We start from the raw sequence: 21,593 nt of genomic DNA, 5'->3' as shown, positions 1-21,593 counted from the left end.
GAGTACCAACTTGAAAATCCAATCAAGTTTAATTGTCACTATCCTCCAACTAAACTTGACGTAGCTACAGACTTTTTACAAGGAAAAAGATACAAATGTTGCTCCATCACAATAAGCAATGTTTACAGATATCCAATGCTGTGCATCAAACTATTAAATATGAAAGCGTATGAGAGCAGACCATATACAGATTTTCAGTTGATATTTAAAAGACAAAAATATTACACTTGTATTAAAAAAAAAGGTATCCTTCAATAAGGGAGTGCACAAAAAGGCGAGCTTCAAAACGGCAACTTCAATTGAGCGCGGCGAATAAAGGCGTTCGTAGATAATTTAGATAATAATAGATAGATAATAATAGTAGATAATAATAAAATATCTACGTGGCATTGCACATAATCTACAGCTTCAAGTGTAACACAACAATGAGTAAGAGCAGAAAACAACAAAATATAGAGAGCTTTAGAAATAGTTTGTTAGAAGTTCATGCATTAATTAATTGGATGTTTTAATATTCTTGCTTTCGCCTTTTTATACGTTCAATCATTGCCTTTATCTAATAAATTTTCTGTAATCATTTTGTTGCGTTTGCCTTTATTCGCTGCGCCCAATTGAGGTCGCCCTTTTGAAGCTCGCCTTTTTGTGCGCGCCCTTATTGAATAGAACCAAAAAAAAACTAACAATACTAAAAAAATATCGGAAGTCAGGGTTTCTCTTTTCACTATCCATACTTGCCTTTATTACATATCTTCAGTGATCAAGATTTCATTGAATTAAGAGAATTAAGGTAAGATTCATAAAAAAATTAAAGCAAAATCATGCTTATACTAAATATATGCAAACAGATGAGTGACACACAAAAACTTCAGGAAAGTAGTAAGTTCAAACATCTCTATGTAAAACAGTGATGCATCTAAATGGTGATAATAAATAGTCCAAATCGATTTTCCCAGAGTATTTGAGTACTTCTTCTTAAAGCTTTACCTGAGGGAAAAATAATAACACAAAAGCTTTCTTTTATTGGCGTGAGTTTATGTGCATGCAGTTTATCAACTGCATTATTCTTACTTCAGTAAGAGGAGAGAACTGTTTGAAATAAATTCATTGGTCTCTTCTGGCAAAGAGTGAAACTGCTAGCTGCAATTACAAGCAATTTCAAACAAACAATGTTTGTAGGTGGACCAAAGATCAGAAAAACTGCAAATACAATACAATGCTTAATGTAAGTCTTAGGTTAATGCTACATTTTAAATATCAAGGGGGTTTAAGAAGTTTATGTCATGTTTTTCTATGTTGACCATACTGCAATTTAAAGACATTGTAAGAATAATAAACTGAAAAGAATGAGGAAAAAGAAAAACACTATACAAGCAATTATGGAATGGCACTTGCACAGAGGAAAAACACCATTACAAGAGAGATAGGGGTTTATAACCACCAAAAATTAATTGCTGTCAGCAATATTCATTCATTAATTTTTCAAATCTGCTTGTTTCATTGTGGGGTAGCAGGACTGGAACCAGCACTGGGGGAGATCACACAATAAACTCCCACATACTCATCACTTATTCACTCATATTGGCCACTTTGGTCAATTACCTTAAAATGTATGCTTTTTTAACAATTGTGGCAGAGAATGCTAAAGTACATATAGGAAATTCTTTGTTGGCAAAGGAAGAATCACTTTGCTGCAATTTACTGCAATATAAATTAAATAATGGGTCAAGATTCTATGTGGGTTTACTCCAAAATCAAATTTCCATCTCATATTCCTTTGAAAAATAAAATGGGTTACTCTTCATTCATTAATTATTATGCAAGTAACAAAGTACCATATTCATTATTTTACATTTTTTGTGTATATGAAATAAGTATAATCTATTAAACAGTGTATTCTGTTTTAGGCATTTAAAAGGACTGCTGACTTTTTGAACATAATGTCTGTTTTGGCAAGGATGTAACAAAATGACTGATGAAGTGTCTTAAACAAGAGTTTTCAAAGCATGTATGAACTTTGCATTACTAAACACCTTCCAATTCGTCAAAGTCCACCACTTTAAACATCTCTGTCTTGATGTATAGTTAATTTCATGAGCAATGGTCTGTTCTATCAACCGTGAAGAGTGCGGCAGCATAGTGAAGACTGTTCTGTCATAAAGCACAGAGGTTGCACAAATCTGAATGCGGACACTGTCAAAGCACTTACTTCAGACAGCGGATTTCTAACATAAAAGGGGATTAAAAACAGATACTTCTCAGTGGACTGTAATATTGTATTGTTTCTGCTACTGTATATGATATTAAATTATATAAAGTGCTTATAGCTAATTGAGGTGTTCATTTTATCCATTGACACTGAAACATTGGGATAGAGTTTAGATTGGACATACATTTGTGAAAGATAACATAAAATATATTGTTTCTCTACAGAAGGTCTTGTAAGGATTTGTAAATATGCCCTAATTAAGCATATTTAATCAACATTATTAATCGCACTGCACTAGAGACTGAATAATTGCAAAGCTGTGGGCAAGAACACATTTAAACAGAGTAAAAACTTATATGAAGCAACCGACATATAGAGTAGCCCAAAATACTGAGAGCCAAAGACAGCCGGTTTTATAAAAAAGGTATTTTAATTGAACAAAGCTGTGAGTTGAGGCTATACCCCCTAAAATGAATTGTTTCACTTTGTTCAGAGTATTTTTAATTTTCTCTGCAAATTAAAGACCAGATCCCTACAGAGGTCAAATTTATGCAATTTCTGAAAGACAAGAGTCTGCCAAATAATCCATTTGGCCGTTATCAAACCCATTTAATCAGTTTAGTATTGCCTATATTTGCAGCAGTGAGTGCTGACCCATCTCAGGTCATATTCACAGATAAACCACACTCATTCACACCAGACTAAGCAGCAGCTGCCATTAAGCCTAACACACACATAATTTGCAAGTTAAACGAAAGCACCTGGAGAAAAAACCCATGGAGACATGAGTAGAATGTCAAAACAAAGAACTCTGAAAGGGTTGAGCAGCAGTCCTAACCACTGTGCCATTCACTACTAAATCATAACATAAGTTATTACAGATTCTACACCAATCAGATTCTAATGTTAATGGAATTTGTAAATAACATAAATAACTGTTTTCATAAGTGATTGGTTATCATGGAATATCAGTGTACAACAAAAAGATCTCTAATATAAGTAAATCCATCATGTTTCGTCAAATTGCACTGCCCTTGATTCAAGTTTTTCTTTGTAAATCACACAATTTGTACTGTTTTAAGACTGAAATGACATTGCATGAAGAAGTTAACATTAATCAAAAAATAAACATATATGGCAAGGAAACAGCTATGGATTTGTGATAAAACTATTTATAATTGAATTTTCTTTCTGGTTCTTTAGATGCAGCAATGTCTTATTTAGCAGGTAGCACATACTGTATTTTATTTGAATTAGCCTCATCCCAATTTTTTTTACAGAGCTAGTTTTAGAGAGGCCAATATTTATGCAACTCAGCCACTAATAAGTCAGTTACTCTAGCAATGGGGAAGGAGCCTATGGTTTCTTTGTCTTTCTCGTCTCTAAAGAAAATACTGAATAGAAAACAAAACCTTTGTGAATGTCATTTGGTTCTCTAAACCCTGCACATTTTTGCCAACAGTAGTGGCGGCTCTTAGCTAAAATTAGTGGGGGTGCTGCTCCAGAAAATTTTTAGCTTTTGTTTTAAAATTGTGTAAAAGGAAACAAACATGTATAAAAAGAAAATCCTAAAAGAACAAAATCAAACATTTCTTACTATATCCTAAATTGTTACAGTTCAAGCTTGATCTATTCATTTAAAAATGAAATCCATTCTTCTTGTTTTAATTTGCACGAAAAGATCAATAATTTTCTCCTTGATCTCTGGATGACAACTGAGGAAATTTTTCTCCATTGAAAGCAGGGGTCTGCACTGTGGGAGCGACGGTGCTCTCTCTCCCTCGCAGCCTCGCGTGCTGCTTCCTATGTGCGCATGCACACAACAGCCAAACACCACGCCGCTGGAACTGTGAAGCGTACAGTTCCATACAAAGATTTTTGTATCTTTTTCATAAACTGGGGGATGGCTGCTGACATTAAGCTTAAGGATTATATATTGTACAAGTATAAAGAAAGAATTAAAGAAAAAAGGACTCATTATATTAAATGTTATCGATAATATCAAGTGGAAATAGGGGGTGCTGCAGTTCCACAATGCCTATATGCGAGCCGCCGCTGGACAGTGAAACGCTTTCTAGTCTCTACAGTCACCACTAGACAATAACTATCCCATCTACAGTTAAACTTCATGGAAATTGATTTGCAAATTTCAAATATCACTATGAAAATATTACTTCTGGTTAAGCTGGAATTCTACAGTTTCATGTGTAAAATTTGTTTATTTTTGTTAAGAATTCGCATAATTGAAACTCACAATCTAAATACAATTCATGTTTCCAAGTAGTTCTTTCTCTTCAAAAACCGAAAAGGCAGTCAGCCATTTTAAGTCTGATTTTGCTACATCAATGGTATTAATATTATACTCAAACAATGTTACTTTCAAGGCAAATTTGTGGTGCCTTAAATGACACCGTAAACATCATCTAGCCCCTAAAAAACAGTTTAATGCCAAACAGGGGTGCCTTTTGTATAAAACCTGCATATTTTACCCTGTATGCACATATAGAGACTTTAATGCCTTTATATACAATAGAATGATGTCACAAAATATCTAATGTGTATCCTGTGCTGGTCATGTGTCCTAATCATTGTTGGGTCTTTTCCTGCTCCTGTCACCATATTGTTTTCTTGGAAACTGTACTGAAAAAGTAAACATACTATTCACATATAAATCAACTTTAAACATTTAAACCACAAGATTATTTCTTCACCAATGACCAACTGACTTGAGTCACTTAACACACCTATGCTTTAAAACGGGAAAAAATGGGCAAACAAATTTATTAAATCCTAATCTTGTAAATTAGCGGTTTTTAAATTCAATTCTGAAGGACACCCATGGTGGCCCGTGTTTATTCTTACCAATTTCACAATCAGTATGCTATTCATACTTTTTACATTGATTTCACTGTTTTGCTATCTGGTCTAGAAATATTTCTAAGAAACGTATAAATATTTGTATTCTTTATCACAGATTTAAATGCTTTGTTTCTTTCACCATTTTCTTTACACTTTTTTGTAGAGTCCCCCACCCCATAGTTGGATTCCAATGCTGACACACATACAAACAACACTGAATGTTAAAACGTAGCGATTACTTCACTTCCATTTTCACTTGCTTACTCATTAAGAAATGTTTTTTAACAAATGAGCAAACAATTGAATATAACACTGCACTAATTGCTCTCCTTTAGAACTGAGTGTTGACAGCATTTGGACAATTAAAGGAGCAACCCTATAGTAAAAATGAAGAAAAACAAGCATTTAAAATTATGGCAAAAATACAAATATTTAACAATTTCTTAGAATAAGAAAATAAAAAAGGGCAGCTCACTAAAGAATAAGATCAATTAAAAATAAGAATGATGTTCCAATTATGAAAAAAAACCCACAGTCACAGGGACCCCCATAACTGAACTTGTATCTTGTGTAAGTCATCTTGTATAAATAGTCAAATATAATAATAAATAGTCAAATATAATAATAACAATGATAATACTAATAATGAGTGGCACGGTGGCGCAGTGGGTAGCGCTGCTGCCTCGCAGTTAGGAGACCCAGGTTCGCTTCCTGGGTCCTCCCTGTGTGGAGTTTGCATGTTCTCCCCTGGTTTCCTCCGGGTACTCTGGTTTCCTCCCACAGTCCAAAGACATGCAGGTTAGGTGCATTGGAGATTCTAAATTGTCCCTAGTGTGTGCTTGGTGTGTGGGTGTGTGTGCGCGCCCTGCGGTGGGCTGGTGCCCTGCCCAGGGTTTGTTTTCTGCCTTGCGCCCTGTGTTGGCTGGGATTGGCTCCAGCAGACCCCCGTGACCCTGTAGTTAGGATATAGCGGGTTGGATAATGGATGGATGGATACTAATAATAATAATAGTAACAGACCCTGTGGAGAGTGCTAATGTATAAAAAGCAGGAGCAGCTAAGAGCTTTAGCAGTACAGTAATCCTCTTTTAGGGTTTGTTAGAGTAAAGACTGCATTATTAACACTAACACTGAAGTGTAATATTTGAGACATGTGAATTGTACATACCACAGTTACTTGGCACATTTATTATACATACAAGAAACACTCTTGTATTTATTATGCACTCGTTAAGTAACTCTGGTCTGCACTTTTCAGCTTCAATCCCAATAACAGCTTCCCATATTAAAAAGAAATACTGTAGCTTAAGGCACAAAGTTCAGCTCATCTGCATTTTACTGTGAAACGGGTTCACTTTAACTGGGAAACAGTAGAAATTTTTTCTGACTGAAAACTTCATGATACACTGTATACCTGCACGCCAGGCTACTTCTAAAAATATCTTTTTATTTCATTAAATAAACATTATTCATTATGTTCAACAAAATATATTCTTTAAAAGGTCCATCTAGAAGATCTGACAATTCTAAGAAAAAAATACATCACATGAAGTGTTTCTTTATTAAATATGGCAAATATGTGAACTTGTGCATTATTTTCATGCTTTCTACAGATTTCAAGGTGGTTCGTTGTGTGGCAGGTGCGGCAGCGTGCTCTCAGTGCATGCTCCCAACCCCTCTCTCTCTCTCTGCAGATCAAGATGGCCTAACTCAAGCAATAAAACTAAAAGTTTATTATGTAAGCATTTGTTCTATTCCTTTTTCAAGGGGTATAAATAGTAACTGCACATCCGACTTCCATACCTGGTAGTTTTTCCTTAGGCAGAATTCTGAATTTATTGGCAGCACTAAAGAAAGGATCAGATTTTCATATGATCACATGATGTACAGTATTTAAGAAATACAATGCTTTTCAGGCAGGTGATTTACTTTCACACAATACTTTTACACTATACAGTTCATTAGAGAAGAGGTATGGCTGGGTCTTAGATAAATTATACAGTTACTTTACTTAGAAGGTGTAGGGTACCGAGGGCTTTGGAGTGGCACAACTCCTTCAGGACGACGAGTGGCAAAACATGGTTATAGGTCAGAAAAGCTGGGACCATTTTGCCAATTAAATGTTGCAGCACTGTACTGTTGTGTAAAGTGAAGAGCCACCATACCAGTGAGAAAAAACAAAAACAAGCACAGGCAAGCCAGCAGGGGCATTTATCACTTTAGTTATGATTCTTTGTACCTTGTAACCATCTTTTTCCTTTAATTTCCCTGAATTTCCCCTTGGGATTGATAAAGTATCTATCTATCTATCTAATTGTGTTTTACTATTTAAATTAACACAATAGTTTTGACACATTTAGGCTCTTTGAAATCATTCTGAGTGTGGAGAGACAACAGGTGTTAAGAGTTGTTAAACTTTACTATTTTTTCTGACCATTGCATTTTCTTTGGAGTTTTCTTAGAACAATTTTTCTTGGGTGATCTTCTGGTATTCAGAACTCCAGGTTAATGTTTCCTACATAAAAGATTCTTGATAATTCGTTTTAGTTTTGGCGCCTGTTGTACTGCTGGTTCGGCGTTTGACTATGTTTAAACAGTTCTCTCCTGGAGTTTCAGATAAGCATACTGTACATTCTACTGTCAGAATCCTGCTTCTGCAGAAAACCAGGAGAACAAATTTATTTATAGAAAGGTTTCTTTCACTATACAACATTTTATACTTTATTTGACACAATTGAAAGAATCTGGCATCTGTACTAAAGACCAATGAATATAATGTTATATTTAAAAAAATGTTACTGTTTACACTCAAACACCTCAAATAAACCGACATTTAAAGATATATATAACTGTCTTTTGACTTGAGAACCTAAAATTGCATTGGAAAGTAATGTTGATGCATAGTCTAAATGGCAGCAGCAATTTGTGGAGATTTAGTAACTTGAATAGCTGATTAAAGCTTATTATTTGTAAGCTTTAGTTTTCTAATTGCACCATTTAGTAGCTTTACAGTGAAAAGTTATGGAATTTGAAGGGCTAATGTTTCTAAAAATTGAGACCTGGGCTTAAGGCAACAACAATGAAGTATTGCCACTAAAATAAAATTTGCCTACTTCCTTAACTCTGATGGGCGATTCCTTGGAAGCAGCAGCAAACACTTAAATTAAATTAAATTAAATTAAATGCCTTGCACCTTTAAGAATAGCCTGCTATAATAAATATCTGTCTGCTGAGAACGTACAGCAGCATCCAGAATTACTCCTACAAATTGCTGGCAAAACATCCTTGCTAGGTCAGACAAATTACACATTAAATAACAATTACAAGGATTTGCCCAACAAAAGACAATTAAGAAGCTGATCTCAAATTTGAGATGTTCTACACATTGAATGGTGAAGCTATTTCAAGTAAAGTATTTACATCATAATCACTTTTTACATATTAGTGTAGGAAGTGCAGTTCCACGGCAAGCATGTTGTAAGACCATTATTTTGAACAGTTTACATTACAACTGCATACTTAAAACACTATGAAGACTTATCATAAACCTATTTTCCAGAAAAAATGGCATTTCATTTTACAAATAATGATAAAAAATATTGCTGGAAGGAAGGAGGAATATATTGTATGAATACTGAAGCTGTGACAGATTTTTGGCCTTAGTGAGCACAAATTGTTCTGAATGGGATTCATAAACCTGCATATAAAATAGTCTATAAAGCCTACAATTCAAATAGATAATAAAAAGGGAATCAGATCCAAAAATATTAAATTCATTAATATAAAGCAATTTTTACAACGAGATTGTTCACACTTGCAGTTAATGTTAACCCTATGCCTGTCCAAGTCAACTCCCCTACCTGTCCAAAAGCTCTCACCAAACTTGAATTGATTTAAAGGTATCACACCTTCCTGATACAATATAAAGCCGGCAAATGCTAGCCTTATCATGCAGGCAATGTGAATAAGTGACTGCAGCTGTTAGTTTATTCACCTGCCTCTGACTCGCTGTGTAACTCTACATTTTGTATAGTAGCTCTGTAGGACTATAAGAACAAGCGAGACTACTTTAATAATAATAATAAAAATAATTAATAATAATAATAATTCATTACATTTATATAGCGCTTTTCTCAGTACTCAAAGCGCTATCCACACAGGGAGGAACCGGGAAGTGAACCCACAATCTTCCACAGTCTCCTTACTGCAAAGCAGCAGCACTACCACTGTGCCACCTGTGAGCTTTGGAAGTGAAACGTTTGACCCTAGGGGTTCCAGTGGGTTCTCCAATATAAAAAAGGACAATTGTGCAGTTTTTCAGTGGGGTGTTTGGTAAGACTTGACCGAGAGTGGAAGTGCAGCTCAAAACAAAGTACAATCAAAGGGTTATTGTTTAAGTTTTGCTTTGTCCATTTTATTCATAGTTTAAGCAGTATGGACTGAGTCTAAGCTGTAACTGCTGCCAACGGGCTAAAGAGCTGAATACTTGTATGAATGAGAGATATTTTAAGTTTTTGATTTTTAATAGTTTTTTTTAATCATTTCTGAAAACACATATTCACTTTTTAATTATGGATTACTAAGCATCCATTGATAGGCAAACATGGCAAATTTATCCATTTAAAATTAAATCTAAAACACAAAGATGTGTGCAAAAAGTGAAGGGGTCTGAACACTTTCTGAATCCACTGTAATTGAACTATTAATGCATAGTGCAAAAATACAGAAATAGTGTTTAAATAATAATACATTTTACACATATATATTTATATTTTATATATAATTTTCCCATGCTCAAATAAAAAAGTTGTTGCAACAATATTTCTCAGACATACTATAATATGCAAATAAAAGACTAAGAATTCATAACAATAATAACTTACTGAATATTTTATGCAATGTTCAATTGAAGCCTTAGATATTGATGTTCAAGTTCATTCTTAGTTGCTATCCTATGCACCCAAAACCATTACAAAGAAAACAGTGCTTAATAATCACCATAATTGAAGAGCACCAACATAAAGTCTCTGATAGTAAGTTTAAAATAAAAGGCCTGCAATTATGGATTACTAATTGAAAACCAAACAACAGTAAATATACAGTTTCTGCGAAGCTCAAAATGAATAAGTCAAACAATACTATACTTCATATTTGACAGACAATATATGTGTTGCATTTTACCAATTACATAGTTTTTAAAAATATATTAAATAAATATTGCATTTATATCATTCTAAACTGACCCAGTATTAGATGGAGGGTTTGTGTTAATGACTGTGCTTTAAAATAGCCAGCTGATGAGGCCCTACTGTAATGCAAAAATAAAGATGGTAGACAACAATTTACACAGCATCACAGACTTTTTAAAAACTCCTGACCATTTTTTTTACCTTTCTCCTAATCTCACCATGCATATTTTATTAAAACATATTACAGCACAAACAATAAAGCCCTATCAGCTGTGCAAATTAAACAAAAAGTAAGACATAATTTCACTAATGCACTCCAGAGTCATAACGAAACATGTGTTGGTGATATTATTTTGTATTGGTAATGAAAATGAATTCTCAATTAGACTCATGTGATTATTATATTCAGGGAAAGTCAAAGACCAAATTTACTGAATTGGGGAAAGGATTAAACTAAACTACTTTTATAATTAACCCATCAACTGACCTCCACTAAAGCACAGCAGTGAAATTATGTTAGCTATTAGGTATATGGCGCTTCTAAAGGTTTAATTTAAATATTAACATCAACCTGATGGGTAATTTGTTAGAGAGAAAAATTCCACAATTGCTGTGAACTTTTTGTATATTAAGAAAATGATGCATCTAAACAAAACTAAGTAATGGTCCTCATTCCTTTGTAAAAGTTGAAGCTTTGGTCAGTGGTTTCTCAATGCCACAGAACAATAAAAAAATCCTTCTGAAGTTCCTTCTATAGATCTATTATCAAAAATAAAATCAATACTTTAAATAGTAAAACTTATAAGCCTTTGAAGGGCAGTACTCTTGGATGGTGTAGGGTCTCGACCATTTAAAATTATGTTACTGTAAAGCTTGTGCACCTAGTAGGTCTATCCTTGACAAATTGCTCAAAGGGTAGGAGTAAGACAAAGTGGAATTAAAAAAATCTGACAACCATGCTAAACAAACTGAAGCTTGTCTGCAGGTGTATATGATACACATATACGGTTGTGCTTAGCCTAAATAAGCCACGAGAAGATAACAACTGAATGTATAACCCAAAAGGTGAAAGATGAGGTGTAAATTCAGATACCACTTTGTTAACAAGGATGTATGGTACAGACGTATTACGCTTTGGTTGTGGAAGCTGACTTTGGGACATGAAATTTCACTTCCACAGCTGGGGTGGAGGAAGTTCATGTGGGATGTTGAAAGTACAGGATCTGTAAACATTTCTCCTGCTATGAAGTTTCTCTACAAATAGAAGCTTCAGCTGAGTGTGGTGATGCACAAGCCCATGGCTGGATGCCAAAATACATGACTTTGAAGAAATACAAGTGTATGGATCAACATCTACTCACAGTACTTCTAAATTTTTGGAAACAGCAGTTTCTTTATTTGAAAGGATACTATCAATCCTCTGTGGTGGGCTGGCGCCCTGCCCAGGGATTTGTTCCTGCCTTGTGCCCTGTGTTGGCTGGGATTGGCTCCAGCAGATCCATGTTACCCTGTGTTAGGATATAGCAGGTTGGAAAATGACTAACTAACTGACTGACTGACTATCAATCCTATAAGTTTGTAACTTCATTGCTCACACACTGACTGACAGCAATGGCCTGCATAATCTGAATCCAATCATGGATTGTCCTTACCAAAGATTTACATTTAAACTGAAGCTGGCTCATTATTATATTTAGCACAAGAATGTCTTGGTTTAATGATCGATTTTGTAGTTAATTTAACCTAGTCTGAAGGTACTTTCTGGACATTAGAATAAGAAGAGATGCTAAACTGTCAACTGATCATTACCAGGTGGTGAACAGGTCAAAACAATAGCACCAAGGTTGTATACAACTGGTAGATGAAATTGGGTACTCAGGGTGTCACGGAAATAACAAGTAAATGCTTCTGTACAGGATAAGTGCAACTTACACCTTCAAAAGAGTTTTCTTCTTAAACCTCAGAGGAGGTCAGGAACAAGGAGACCAAATGATCAGCTGTAGCTAAAAGGTGTTCTGTGTTTGTCATGATTGGAAACTGAGAAGTAAGTGGCTTGTTGTGTCATGTTAGCAAAAAATGTGTCTTTGGATATGAATAAGAGTTGCAGGTAGAGCAAGAAGTAGTAGCTGTGGCAGGGTATAAATAAAAAATGTGTAAAAGCAGTTGTGAGTCAATGGTGAATGACATTTGAATGGCAACAATGAGGTTCTGACAAACCACTTAGTAACACGGACAGACATCTCTCAGGCTATTCACCAAAGATGGTGAAAAAGTAACTTTGTATGGCAACTTTGAGAAATGGCTGGAACTTTCAGAAAACCTCTAAAACTGATGGATATCTCCTTCTCAGAAATGCAAGTAACAAAAGCACCTAGTAAAATTAAAGTTAGCATATTTGCCATTTTCAGGTAATATTTTGATCTTGATCTCATCGATCATACCTCAAACGTTTGTCTATCCAAACCAGAGTACAAACAAACCCACACGCATGGATTATAAAGTAATTCAGAGTTACAAGTGGATTTCACAGAGTGCTTTATAAATTGTTGGCAGAAAGAAGGAGAAAATGCGGCTGCTATACGATTATACACCCCTACTGAAATCTGCAAATAACCACATAACCTAAACTGTCCAGGTAATGCTTCCCACAAGTAATTTATATTGAAGGTAATTCAAATTTATGTTTAAGGTTATGACTACACGTCTTTGAATTTTATCTTCTTAAAACTCAATTTCCGATTGATTAGTTTACTTTTCAAATTAGTAAAATTTCAATCAGTTGAAAACTCCTTTACTTATGAATAAAAAAATATTTTTTTACTAAAATTAAGAAAAAGATCTGATTGCCTCATCCATGCATGTTTTTTCTCTGCATTTGTCGTTTTCCCTTCTCCCTAACAGCTGTCTTGTTTATGTTTCATTTTGTGGGTCCCCACTAGAGCCTCAGTTACGTGAGAATGCTATAAAAGACACCTCTCTGCCACTTGAAAACCGCTGTACCATTGCTATGAAAAATTGTGTTTGTGGTTCATTTTCTGATTGTGCTTTCTCTTTACCATAGTTAAAAAGTTTTTTTGGCAGAGTCCTCTTTGAAAGCTGTTGTTAGGAATTCTTGGACTTAGGCTTTATCTTAGGACTTTGTTTTCTGGGTCTCCCTTTTGGCTTTGGATTTCTTTCATAAATTTGTCTCTCTCTACACATTCTCCTTAATTGATTCATGTAATTTTTGGGGGTGTTAATCAAAATACTACTTTAGGTTCAACATGAAAGACTTTATTTAATAATTCCAATGTAAAAAATGCTTTTATGGCTTGAAGCTCTCTTCATCTTGTATTTTATTCTTTAATCCAATGCCTGTGAATTAATTTTAAAACATTATAATCACCTGCATAGTCATATTTCATATCCTGTAATTGCTAAGCAAGTCTAGAACACATTATGATCAGCAAAAAGAATAGGAAGTTTAAAAACAGAGATGAGAAGACTGTGAATTATTTTAAATAATTGTCTGTTGTCTCAGAGTAATGATGCATATAAACTCATTATTATCTGAGGTAAACTAATGATTTTTCACAGCATTCAATTTTCACACTTTTTTAAAAATAAACAGTAGAAAATAACAGTTACAACAAATAAAACTGAAAAGACCATACCCCCACCCCCCCCAAACACACACACACACACACACACACACACACACACCAAACATATGCCTGGGCCAATTTAGTGTCACCATGTCGCCTAACCTGCATGTCTCTGGACTGTGGGAGGAAACCTCAGCATACACAGTGAGAACTTGTAAACTCCACACAACAAGGACCTGGGATGTGATCCGTGGCCTCCTTAGTGCAAGGCAGCAGCACTACCACTGCACACCATATCACTTTGTTTAATATTTCATGAACATTCAGAAGACAAATATCATGATTTCTTTTTTTGTCAGGCAATCAGTGGAAATAAAGAAACTATTTTTTAGCACTGCTGCAAATTCTAACAAAGAATGCCCTGAACACCATTAAGTCGAGTGATATGGATGATTCTGGTTTTCACAATGTTACAAGACACAGAAGGTTACAATGTAACATGCAATTCGTATCAATAGACAGACAGATAGATAGAACTTTTTTGTCCCAAGGAGGAAATTTGTTGAGCCTCTGTAAAAACCCAAACAAGTAAATAAATAAATGTGTAAATATTCAGTCAAATACTGTACATATAAAGAATTACTAATAAAAAAGAAAAAAACTATAAAGAACAAGAACTTCTGATTTGGCTAAAGGCAAAAAGAGCAGTCTTAGTTGCATAAAAATGAAATAACTCTAGTACACCACATAGTGGTACTCATCCGTTTCTATATCTTTTTTTAATGTTTGTGATTAGAGGATTAGGAGTATTCACACGTGTCTTCCCTCATTAGTCATAATACTTTTGGTAGTCATTGATAGAGGGAAGAATGGATTCAAATAAATACCAGCAAATTCTGGAAGCAAGCATCTCACCATCTTTAAAGAAGTTGAAGTTAAAAAAGAGGACGAGTCTTAAAACAAGATAATGATCCAAAACAACCCTCAAAATGTACAATGGGCCTAAACATCATTGTTCTCCCTGACCTAAACATCAATTGAAAATCTTTGGATAGATCTCAAAAGAGCAGGGCATACAAGACTGCCCAAGAATCTTGCAGAAGTAGAAGCCTTTTGCAAGGATGAATGGGTGGAAATACCCCAAGTAAGAAATGAAAGACTCAAAGCTGGGATACTTGCCAAAGGGGGTGTTACTAAGTACTGACCATGTCATGTGGCCAAACTTTTGCTTCAGGCCCTTTTCATTTTTTTGGCATTTTGTACCTGTGAATGATGGAAATAAAAATGTAATTTTGCTTAAAATATTAAAGAAATGTGTCATCTTTAACTTTATGCCTTTTGGCATAAAGTTAAAGATGGCACCTCATTTGTCTGATTTCATCTTCTGCTCACTTAACTACTCACAGACATTTTAAGCAAAGGTGCCCAAACGTTTGCATGCCACTGTATGCAGACAACGTTGTAGTTAGGACAAGCAAAGGGACAAAATTGTGAGATCAAAACAAAAGAAAAGGAAGCAACTGCAACTACACAAATGCAGTCTAATGCAGGATTTGAAACATTGTGTATCCACCAAGAGATAACGCATAGAATAATACAAATGGTAAAAGTGTTTAATATTACATACAGTAAGCAGGGGGCAACTAATGTTGACAGACATTGATTTTGCCTTTATTAAACAGGCTTCTAATTCAAAAAGAAATCAAATGAATGACAAATATTATATGTAAATCTCTTTTATGAACATGAATTGGAATGACTCCTGGGTAACAGTTTTTTTTTCTTTCAGTAAACCAAACTAGAAGAATCCAACCATAATTTCATTTTTTTTTCTATTTTTTACAACAGGAAAAGCATAAGGAAAAATATACAGTAGTCATCATTTTGTGTAACTTTACTTGCAATAGTGAAGCTAACACTCCACTGCAATTAAGGTTCCTTTGATCTTAAAATTTTAAATGAAAAGGAAGGCAAATGATTCTCTGCTGTAATAATAAAAAAAAAACTATCACATCTTATATTAATTTTATTTAAGATTCTGGTCCTACTTTATCATCCATGTATGGATAGTTAGTATAAACAAAGTTTCCACCATGTGAATTTCCCATTGGGATTAATAAAGTATCTATCTATCTATCTATCTATCTATCTATCTATCTATCTATCTATCTATCTATCTATCTATCTATAAGGACTTCTCACTAGTTTTCATTTGTGTAGGATACTGTGTAACAAAAAGTACTGCTCATAAGATGTGGAGTGTGCTGCATTTAAGGTTTGCTTTAATAAGTATTCATGAAAGGTATGATGATCTGTCACACAAAAAGAGATCTGGGTAGGTTGTTATGATCCCTCACTACTGAGTATCCTATGTCACAATCACCCACAGCAGTCTCTTTACCAAAAGCTGAAAGGCTGCCCTTTACATAATTTCTATCTGTCAACAGCCTGGTGGCTCACATTGCAAAAGTCTGTTACTAAATATACACAGAAAGATCAACAGTGTGAATATTGTACAGTACCTTACATAAATAAAATAGTAAATTTGCTTTTGTTTTAGTCTACCTCTCAGCACCTATTTCACACAATATACAGCTGACAAGATGAAAAAAGCAGTTGCTGGTAGCAGAGATTACCATTACTGGTTTATTGTTCCATGTTTCTGCTAAACTTCTGATTTACATATTTTTATATGTACTGTGTCATGTTTTTTACTTGAAATTGTTGCAAAGGTTTATTTGTGCTCATTTTCAAAGAGCTACATAAATAAAGCTTAGTATTTGTTTATGGGTAACAATGCTGAAACAACAGTTACAGGCTTAGCATTACAGCAATTGAACCTATTAGGAATACATTTTTCCAAAATTCATGTGAGTTGTCTTCCAGATTTTCCCCTGTACTTCAAAGGCAAATTGTTTGGAAACCAGTCTTGCAGCTAAGCTAAGGAAAGCCTTGCTTTTGAGTGCTCTGTCCTGTAACGGCTACTCAAAACATTTATAGTAACAAAGCACTTTTAAATACAATTTCTTTTTACTTTTGTCCATCCCTGCAAATATTAAAAACTAAACTGATCTAATGCACACTATAATAATAACTTTATACTAAAATATTTACACTGACAAGAACAGTTCCAATAAATTGAACACTTTAGTAGGTTGTGTCTGTCTTAATCAATATTAGCCAAATATATGCCTTGCTTAATCAGTATTATGCTTCTATATTTTCTAAAAGGATGGCACAGTGGTTAGCATTACTGCTGTTGCTGAAGAATTAGCTTAAATTTAAGTCTGAAAGCTGCCTTCTTTACAGTCAACAGTTCTCTCATGTACCTTTCTGTAGATACATAAATTTTCCTCCCACATGTGACGGGTATACAGATTAGGTTAACTGGCGACTCTAAATTGATCTGAAATGAGTTGATGAGGATGTGGGCATGATTTCTGACTTGCACCTAATGGCACACATGTGAATCCTTTGAAAATATATCTTAAATTGACCCCATTACTCACTCTTATTGCTTGCGAACATTGTTTGTGCAGATTGGCACGCATTTGCTTTGAAGTGGTGCTGTCAGATTATCCATATTAGAACACTGGTTAAATATTCTGGGTGCTACATAGACATTTGTATCATATGCATTTTTCTTAGTGTTTTTTATTATTAATATGCTCATTATGCTAAGATGCCCTCAATGTGCATGTGGAAAGCATGAAATGCTTTTGACTTAAAGAAGTCAGTTAAAACTGCAACCTTCATGTGAATGTGACAGTTGAAAACACAGCCCATAACGAAAACAGGATTCTCATCAACGAGGAAGAGGACTGAGTTAAACTTCAGAAAGCATCCCTATAATGCATATAAGGAACCCACATGAAATCATTTGTGCTTGCTCAAACATGTTAAATGAAGTCATTAATCAAATCATCTTTTTTATTGCTATAGACTGGAAAAAAGGCAGCTGGTAGATTGGACACAGACAATCCAAACTGCTAGTTTGCAGCATGGGATGCCAGTTGAGTGCTGTAGGGCAATTTCTCTTTTTTTCCTTTTTCACATCTACAGCAAAATTGTAATACAGGTGACCTGAATATTTTAGACATTGTGCATCAAGTCACCTAAAGGCGCACATTGTTAGAAACTGTGCACATTGAAAAGGCTCTTCAAAAGCTGTTATAATAACAAAGGGAAAATAAGAAATATGGCAGTTATGTTCCATTGTCTTTAATGACAAACTAATCAAGCTTTTGCTTGCTATGATGGATGCTTCAAGCATGAAGCAGCAGATGGTCAGAGATCTTGGGTTTAAGAACAGGAAGTCTGTTCGTTTAACTAAGGATTGACAAGCTTATTTTGAAGGTGCTTAAATGCTTTGATTGGTGGGGCAGTATTTTAATTTCTTTTTTCCTCATATTTTTATATTACTATTGTCTTTTTTGAGAACTAAATAACTTTTTGTATCTGGATTTGATTTCTGTTGTGTTTTTGATGTTGTTCTACATACTCTGGATATCTGAGTTAGGTTTTGTTGGTTTAGGTCAGGGGTTGGCAAAGTCAGTCCTGGAGGACCACAGTGGCTGCAGGTTTTTGTTCTAACCCAGTTGCTTAATTAGAAAACAATCGTTGTCAATAATTTAATTTCATGGCTTGTTAGTGCTTTAACTCTGCTATATCAGGTCATTGTCATATCCTAGATTTTTTCCTTTCTAAGGATATCACGTAAATAATTTGAAGTCTAAAATAGATGTTTAATTCTCAGTCCTTCACTTTTTTCTCTTCATTTTCCTGCTAAGTATTTAATTAAATTAAATAGTGCATAATAAATACAAACATATGTAAATGGAAACAAGCTAAATAGAGAAATGCTAGGTTCTTTTGTCATTTGCATCTTATTGCGAATAAGGAGCAATTAAAAACCGAGAATACTGCTGTTTAAGACTAAAATAAAAAATAAGGGTTCAAAATTTTAACAAGCGAGACAACTAAAATGAAGCAGAAAATGTTATTTGAGCAATTAAGTGCTTCTTATTAAACAATTGGGTTGGAACAAATGAATGGATGGATGTAAACATTAGGTTGGCAGTAATTTTGGCAAGTGACTTTCACACTCTGGTGCCAATATAAGTTCATCCATCCATCCATTTTCCAACCCGCTGAATCCAAACACAGGGTCACTGGGGTCTGCTGGAGCCAATCCCAGCCAACACAGGGCACAAGGCAGGAACCAATCCTGGGCAGGGTGCCAACCCACCGCAGAACACACACACACAAACACACCCACACACCAAGCACACACTAGGGGCAATTTAGAATCGCCAATCCACCTAACCTGCATGTCTTTGGACTGTGGGAGGAAACCGGAGTCCCCGGAGGAAACCCACGCAGACACGGGGACCAATATAAATTATTATTTGTAAATTTTAAATTAATTTTAAATTAAGGACATTGCCTGTGCAGTTTTCTCTAATTTCATGAATGAATTAATCAATAAACAACATGGGTTTGAATAATATTTTAAAAATGGCACTTTGAAGTGCTCAATGGCAATGTAACTGAAACCTTTTGCTCACAGCAAAAAAAAAAAAAAAAAATCATACACTAGCTTAGTCCCATAGTGTGAACACTGCACCCAACAATAGACAGACATGTATAACTTATTGAAGAATTTAAGTAGTTTGGGTTGAATAGGGTTTGAAGTATCCTGAAGTCTATGCTGAAAACTGAATAAAAAAATACAATGAAAAACAAGGAAATGCAAGGTTCATTTCACATAGAAGGTGAGGTTTTATAAAGGTTTTGCAACCCCCAGGTAATCAATACACACTTTTTACTTAATTCTCTACCCGAGTAACCTAGTCAATAATGGGCAAGCCTGGGTTTGTTTAATGGGCTTCTCTCGCCAGTATTTCCTATGTCAGTATGAAACTATAGCAGAGCATGCATTATTCAGGCTAAAGCGCAGGAGTAATGGCTATGAATAATTGAAATTCTTTTTTTACACTCTGACAAGTAATCTATTGTGAGGCTCTCAATTAATTATGGCTAACCAAATATTAGTTAAAGGTGAACATAGAAATACAATTCACCATGGGAAGCAAGGATAATGAAATGTCCAGTTAAACACTGCATAAATTGAAAAAATGGCAGTGGTTGCATTACAAAAGGTACTCCACGTTTTTGGTTTAGTGCTTTCAATAAGCATGTCTGATTGTTAACACCAATTATTTAATTAAAACTCCCTAACCCTCACACAAATTAACAATTTGGCATTTCATTGTATGCATAGTATGCTGAAAGTCAATGTCAATGATCTATTTTTGTAAGCAGACCAGCAATTAATATTTAAATGTTAGAGGAGTATTACATTAGCTCACTACTCAGATGCTCTGGAGATGACAGGAAAAATGCTGGCTGCGTTTTGCTCTTTAACATCAGACTTGGAAGCTCTGGATAAATAACACATGACAGGCCACAACACTCCCAAATAATGAATTCAAAATGCCAGCTGAAGGAAAATAAACTAAATTGGTGCTCAAAGCTACAAACACATAAAACCTAAGCACAGCTTATACCTAAAATATAACAGAAGACTGGATTTGGAAATAAACTTACCTGCCAAACAAAAAGCAAACAAACATTACCCCCAAAATCCTTCAACACCTAACACTACTATTATTACTGCAATTTGGCTGACAACAGTATTCAAGGAGAGTTACAAATTCAGGATATAGTGTAATTGTTTATTTTTTATTATTTTTTTTATATTTCAAACACAAGTACATTAAATGAATTGCTCAGGTTCACATACACCAACAATGTCTTTCCAGGTTGTATCTGTCTGATTCTCTTTTAAAGAAATCAAGTAATTTCCTTGGATGCATTGTCAGGTTGGTGGCACGGTGGCACACTGGGTAGCGCTGATACCTTGCAGTTAGGAGACCTGGGTTCACCTCCCGGGTCCTCCCTGCATGGAGTCTGCATGTTCTCCCCGTGTCTGCGTGGGTTTCCTCCCACAGTCCAAAGACATGCAGGTTAGGTGCATTGGTGATTCTAAATTGTCCCTAATGTGTGTGTGTGTGTGCACGCGCACACCCTGTGGTGGGCTGGCACTCTGCCCGGGGTTTGTTTCCTGCCTATATTTATAACTGAACATTTCCCAATGAAAATAACATGGCAAGTACACTTACATTTTCCTAAGACACTCAGCACTGAACCACATTATTTCTATTTTTGGGGTACAGCACTGCTGGAACACCTGGGACTACTAGACAGAGCTCAAAGTACACAACACAAGGACTTTTACACAGCAACAGCAATTAAAGAATCAGTTCAAAGCTGGAACTCAAAAGCAGCTTCTAGCCATATGGTGGTTCAGCTTGGAGTGGGGAGTCAAGTATTTGGCAAGAGTTCGGCTGGCATAAGGAACTAATTAGTAGGGTTATGGGGAAGATGTACTGGTGGAAGGTGAGCACTGAAAGTACATGCATGACATCTGGTTAAGTGACCCAACCTCCCTAAATCGCAGTTGGGAACTCTCTTTATATAAGCTGGCTTGTGGAACACATGTGGTTTATTTATGTAGCACCTCGCTTTCTTCCTTTTGTATGTAACCTTTTGCATTATACTAAAAACCTTCTTAAATTTATATATTTTGCTTACATGGGTATTGTTGGGCAGCACGGTGGCGCAGTGGGTAGCACTGCTGCCTCGCAGTTAGGAGACCTGGGTTTGCTTCCCGGTTTGCATGTTCTCCCCGTG

General features: G+C 35.1%; 1 protein-coding gene across 2 annotated transcripts in view; it reads right to left on the bottom strand.

Moving 5' to 3' along the window:
* mboat2b (membrane bound O-acyltransferase domain containing 2b) overlaps positions 1-21,593 on the bottom strand; it is a 261,127-nt gene that overhangs the window by 126,472 nt on the left and 113,062 nt on the right. The window contains exon 1 of one of the 2 annotated variants that reach the window (XM_051924923.1): positions 9,949-10,027. The exons of the other annotated variant lie outside the window; for it this stretch is intronic. The gene's annotated coding sequence lies outside the window, so the exon portion shown is untranslated. Of the gene's footprint in view, positions 1-9,948; positions 10,028-21,593 lie in introns of those variants that run through there. 2 annotated transcript variants of the gene reach the window in all.

The sequence above is a fragment of the Erpetoichthys calabaricus genome, chromosome 3 (genome assembly GCF_900747795.2).
Source record: "Erpetoichthys calabaricus chromosome 3, fErpCal1.3, whole genome shotgun sequence".
Classification (NCBI taxonomy): domain Eukaryota; kingdom Metazoa; phylum Chordata; class Cladistia; order Polypteriformes; family Polypteridae; genus Erpetoichthys; species Erpetoichthys calabaricus.
The sequence above is the reverse complement of the archived record's forward strand: the minus strand, read 5'-3'. Positions and strand labels throughout refer to the sequence as shown.